The sequence below is a fragment of the Heterodontus francisci genome, chromosome 39, assembly GCF_036365525.1.
Source record: "Heterodontus francisci isolate sHetFra1 chromosome 39, sHetFra1.hap1, whole genome shotgun sequence".
NCBI lineage: Eukaryota > Metazoa > Chordata > Chondrichthyes > Heterodontiformes > Heterodontidae > Heterodontus > Heterodontus francisci.
The window spans coordinates 18344507-18351020 of NC_090409.1; the positions used below are offsets into that span (position 1 = coordinate 18344507).

The window sequence follows — 6514 nt, forward strand, 5'->3', positions numbered from 1 at the left end:
GCATTGAATTCAAAGATAAGATAGTTATGCTGACCTCATACAAAATATTGTTTTGGCTTGTGGTATTCTGCACTATTCTTGGCACCACAATTTGGAAAAACAAAGAAATACTTTCATTTGTAAAGATGGAAGTGTTGGATGATGCAGATGGTAATAAGACATTAACAAGAATTAAAGGGAGTAGAATTGCTCCAGTAAAGATTCGCTCTGAATATCCCAGCTTTACCTGCTCTCCTCCCCTCTCTGATAACTCGACATTCCCCTTTCATATACCGACTCACTTTTCCACAACTGTTTTTTAATAATAAACACAGTATTTAAGTGGAATGAGTTTGGCTGCATCCAGGCTGTTTATGACTGCTCTGACCCCAACCCCAGACACCTGGGCAGTGCCTGGAGTGGAGCCGATGAGTTAACCAAGTCAGCTTTCAGTCTCTGCTGAACTTCAGTAACAGATAAATGGGATGTCCTACAACACTCTTCATCTCCCCCCAGAATTTAGCCTGGGGGAGAGCATAAATGCAGGTGTTGGTGCAGGAGTTCAGATACATCAACATGCCCCCGACCTGTGTGACTATTACATTCGGACTCATGTCCAGCAATATTTCCTGAAACACGAAGTCCACCACTCTGATAATCCACAGCACGACAAAGCTGCCCGATATGGTGAAGAGCAGGATGATGGACCTTCTCCGGTTCTCCATCTCCAGGGAAACTTGCTTCCCATCATTCCCTTGACCTCGGAATGCCTTGCAGACCCGACTAGCCATGAGAATGTGCCTGACGGTCAGAGCATTGAGCAGCAAGTAACAAATATAGGGAATGAGAGGGGATAAGACTGTGCCAGACCACATGTATGCGGCCCAAAGTGATTTTGTACACACATTGCGAAGTCTGCACCCACGGTAAGGACCACGTGTGTGAATGGGTTCATAGGTGAAATAGCGTGGGATATTTCTCAAGTGGCTTACCATGCAGACTGTCATTATTAGTCGTGCTTCCGTTCTCTCCGTGCAGTATCTCGCTTTCAGCCTCTGGCAACAAATAGCCATAAGGCGATCGAGGGTGAAGGTCTCAGTGAGCCAGACCGAGCAATCCACCAACGCGGCATTCATAATGATGTTGAGGTAACACACATAGTAATGGTTATGGAATAAGAAAGGGAAGTAGTGAATTCCCAGGTATTTCAATATCACACAGAAGATGATGACCACCAGGTACCGACCTGGACATCTGGACAGGCCGCAGCTCCCTCAGGACAGAATCACTATGGTCATTATGTTAGCTGCCAGAGAAGGAGAGAGAGATGATGGTTACTAATTACAGTCACATCATGTGGAATAGGATGGCACCAAACTTAGAAAGAGTAAGAGAAGAGGCACCGGAATCCATGGATGCTGGCGAGGAAAAGCCACATGCGATACCATTGATCATCTCTCCACTCACTCAATGAGTTTACATTATCCATTCTTCTCCAGTTACTCACTGAGTTCCTATTGTCCAACTCTCTGCATCACTAACTGAGCTCCAGTGGTCTAACTCTACCCCTTAATCAATGAGCCCCCATTATCAAAAGTTCACCCAGTCACTCAACGATTTCCCATTGTTTAACTGTCTGGGTCACTGAATGAGCTTCCACTGTGCAACTGTCACCAACAAGCAATGAGTTCCAGTTGTTCAATACTCTGCATCAGTCATTGATCTCCCATTGACCAACATTCTACATCACTCAATGGACTCCTATTGTCTAGAATCTCGATCACTTATTCAACATGCTCCCATTGTTCAACTCGCTCCACATCACCTAAATAGTTTACCATTCCCAACTCTCTCACTCAATGTGCATCCATTAACCAGTTCTGACAATCACCAGTGAACTGCCATTGCCCAAATCACGCCATCAATGTATGAGCTTGTATTGTAAAACTCACCCTTTGATCAGTGGGGTCCATTATCAGACTTTCTCTATCACTCAATGATCTCCTATTAACTAATTCCCTACTTTACTCAACGAGCTCTCTTTTTTTTAAAATTCTCTCCTTCACTGAATGAACACCCAGTGTCCATCACACAGTCAGTCGCTCAACGTGCCCTTTAGTATTGTCGCATCCTCTCCATTGTACATTGCCCAACACTCACTCAATGAGCTCCCACTGTCCAACCTCCTCCCACTCACTCACTTCCAATTTTCCAACTCTGTCGCTTAATGAGAAGTTATTTTCCAACTATCTTCATCGCTCAATAAGCTGCCTTGGGTCAATAACCTCCCTGACTTATTGAGTTCATATTATCCAACATGATACATCACTGAGTTCTCATTTTCCAAATCTCTGCGTCATTCAATAGGCTCCTATTGTCGAACGCTGTAGATCACGCAATGAACTCATGTTGCCCAACTCTCTGCATCACCCAATGAAATTCCTTTGTCGATCTCTCCCTTACTCAGAGCTCTCATGGACGAACGCTTTCTATCCCTCATTGAGGTCCAGTTTTCCAACACTCTCCGTCACTCAATAATTTCCCATTTGTTTAACACTCTATCTCACATTAAATTTCTACTGTCTACTTATCGACTAGTCACTCAATGAGTTCGTATTATTATCTCCATCTCCATGACTAAAATAACTTACATTTCTTAACTCTCCCATTCAATGAACTCATTGGCGAACTCACCCATCAGTCAATAAGTTCCCATTGTTCAACTGTCTCCTTCAGAGAGTTCCCATTGCTCAACACTCTCCATTACTCAATGAGCTTTCATTGGACAATTCTTTTTATTTCTCACAGCGTTCGCATTGTTCAATTGTCTCTTCATCAATGAGCTCGAATTGTCATCTTAACTCACTGTTCAATGAGCACCCATTAACCAACACACTCCATCAGCCAATGATCTCCCATTAACCAACTTTCTACTCCACGTAATGAGTTGCCATCGTCTCCCCCCTCATTCAAGTGTCCTCCCATTGACCAGTGCTCTCTGGTCTTCACCCTCAGAGACCTTCCCTTTTGTTCTTCCTCCTCTCCATGTTCCTCCCTCAATACTTGCTTAAAACCTATCAGCTCGCTAACATTTCCTAGTTCTGATGAAAGATCATCTGCTGAAAACATTAATTCTATCTATCTCTCTCGACAGATGTTGTTGGCCTGCTTGGTATTCCCAATACTTTCTGTTTTTATAGCCAAAATTCTCCCCCTCCATCAATGAGTTCACAGTGCCTAACTCTCCACCTCGCTCAACAAGATCCTACTCACCTATTATTTCAATTAATATTGGAGCTTCTATTGCTTTCAATGCAGTGAACTTAGTCAGCTTGTGTAATTCCTGTATTTTCTTCTCCTTCAACAGTTCCATCTGTTTGTCCGCAGACAGAGACTGCCCCTCCCCTCACACACATGGGCAATTAGGGATGGGCAGTAAATTCTGGCCTAGCCAACGATGCCCACATCCCATGAACGTATACGTAAAACAAAGGCAGGAACACAAACAAAGCAAAAAGACACAGAAGCACACATAATTCCCAGACACATTAATACACACATCGACACTAAAGCACGCACTCACACTCACTAGCCTACATTCATGACCACAACTGGACATATACATTTACTCGCCCAAACAATAGCATGTCCACACAAATAGTCAGACTTACAGGCACACAAGCTCACACACACGTGCACTGTCACACCCAGACATACACACACGCCAACACATTCCCAGGCAACTAATGTTTAAAGAGAAATTCACTCATTTAGTGACTATCTCCTACTCACATACCAGCCACACCGATCACTGCTGGAGAATGTTACAACATGCTCTGTACCAGTAAGAATGCCAAACCTCCCATCCTCGGAGAGAGACAGTGACGTGTACTGGAGCTGGAGACAGCTGCATACACTGAAACACAGAGGTAGGGAGTTTGAAGCAGCTTTTACAAGATACCCAGGAGAATCCCCCAGTGAGGCAGAGAGCTCAGGGATCTCGTACTAGCTGCAGCCAACGCAGCAGCCAGACTAGGATCCAGAGGGTGATCTTAAATTCAGTTCACAACGTGTAAAAACCACAAATACACTTTGCACTAACACTGCTTGGCTGAGTTCTATTCGGAAAGGGGCTATATTTATTTCATATTTCATTCTCTGTTCCTTGTTAACGCAAGCTGACTTCCAGGATACGCTCTCGGTGCAAGAGATACAGGAAAGCAACGGCTTGCTTTACAGAAGAACTTATCATGCCCTCAGGACGGGGTTTACAGACGATGCAATATTTTAAATAATCATCACGGAAAAATAGTTGTAATGTACGAAACACTGCATCCAATTTCCACACAAGTTCCCACAGCAAAGTGATGACGACGAATTCACCTGTTTTCCTGATGTTGGTTGGGGAATAATATTGGGCACAACTTCAATCTGGAATACTATCTGGAATTGTTTCTCTGAGCTGAACCCTCAGAACGCACCAAGAAACAATATCCCATGTAACAGATAAATACCCTGGTCAGTCATCCTCTTCTGCCAGTGATTCTGCAGTGCGTCTCTCTCAGAGTGACCAGTTTCCCCCTCTCCCCCACCCCCCTTTCCCCTTCCCCCCTCCCCCAGACCACCAGCTCACACCCACCAACCCCCACTGTGATCAGTCTCTATGCACAGTCTCTTTATGGCCATTCCCCTGTGATCAGTCACCATCTGGCCACTCATGATGTGGTCATTCAAACCGTGGTCTGCCTCATTGTAATCCTGGTCAGATCCCAGTGTTCAGCACTACATATGAACATACGAATTAGAAGTAAGAGTAGGCCATTCGGTCCATTAAGCCTAATCCAACATGATACATCACTCTTTGAACTCGTATTTTCCATATCTCTGCATCATTCAATGGGCTCCCGTTGTCCAACACTGTGAATCACTCAATGCACTCACGTTGTTCAACTCTCCGCTTCACTCAATGAAATCCCATTGTCGATCTCGACCATACTCAGAGTTCTCATTGCCGAACTCTTTCTATTCCTCAATAAGCTCCTCGCAATCATACAAATCAGGCTCCGACCCTTACATTATGAGACACGGGCATATTGCACGCGTTTAGAGTGCAGACTGTGGATTGGCTGTGTTTACTCATAATTTACTTCTCAAATTAATTGGGATTGCAGCATTGAATCTGGTATCACGGTTTTATTATCCATTAATATAATTCCACATACACTTACAAGCAATAGTTACGAGAAAACATTGCGAGTTTTAGCCGAGGAATTCAAACACATTACAGTTCCCAGTTCGATATGCAAAATGGGCACTATTCGAATTCTGAAGAAACTTTTCCTCTCTCCTTCCTGGTGCGGATTTCTATGCTTCTTAGCCACATTGCATAGTTATTATTCAACACTAATTTAAGTGTGCTATTTTTGGTTCCATAGATGTGTAACTCACTAACCTGACTGTCTTCCATAATTGGATAGATCTACAGTCTTTCTCAGGCAGGAGTTTAGATTACAGGCCTCTTTTCGTATGAAGAACAAAGGGACTAAATCTGCATGTTCTGTGTCTGTGACCTCTAGTCATTTAAGATGTTACAATTTAAGGACTATACTTCCCGATATAACCAACAAAAGCTAAAAGCTAACATTGCTACATTATAAAGACAAATGTCTCCTTACAAACTTACAGCACAGAGCGAGCCCATTCGGCCCATGATGCATTTGAAAAGGATATTTCAATTCGTCCCATTTCCTTTGCCTTATCACATAGTCCTGCAAGTATTTTCTTGTTTAAATATCTAACCAATTCCTTTTTGAAAGCTACCATTGAATCTGATTCTTTTCAGACCATACATACCATTTCATAACAAGTCGCTGCTTATTTATTCCCTCATCTCTCCTCTGGTCCTCTGCAAAATTATCTGAAATCTGTTTCCTCCGGTACTGGATTTTCCTGCCTGTCTTAACAATTTCTCCTTATTTATTATAACAAAGGCCCTTAGCATTTAAATGCCTCCATTAATGCTCCCCTTTACCTTCTCTGCTCTGCGACTAAGAATACACCTACACAAATACTTTTTTGAGCCTTTCCGCTTGAGCTGAACCTCCTCTCTCATGTTCACTCTATTACCCGAAAGTTTTAGAGATGTTGTCTTTCAGGAAACAGACGGCCGCTTTGCCCGCTCATCTAAAGGCCATTAACCACACTGTGGGCGCCAGAAAACCAGTAGAAACATAACATTAATTATCCCGTCTGCATTTGCAGGCTACCAGACGACGCCAGTTGAGATAGAAAGCAGCGTTTGCTATTTCCACACTGTCCTTCACCTAGTTATTGCGATGACTGCCCTGATATAATAGTCTGTGCAGCAACCTACAGGTGAAAGGAAAAGCGAAAAGGAATTAAAGTGAGGAAAGTGAAACTGAAGTAAATTGCTGGTTTCCCTACATTTGCGAACTCTGCAGGAAAGAAGATTAATTGTAGCAGACTTCAAATCTATTGGTTTGAGGACATTTTTACAATTTCACTACAAATCATG

General features: G+C 43.2%; 1 pseudogene; it reads right to left on the reverse strand.

Moving 5' to 3' along the window:
• Positions 1-428: 428 nt before the first annotated feature.
• On the reverse strand, positions 429-3845 carry LOC137352838 (probable G-protein coupled receptor 139; annotated as a pseudogene).
• Between the last annotated feature and the right edge of the window lie 2669 nt (positions 3846-6514).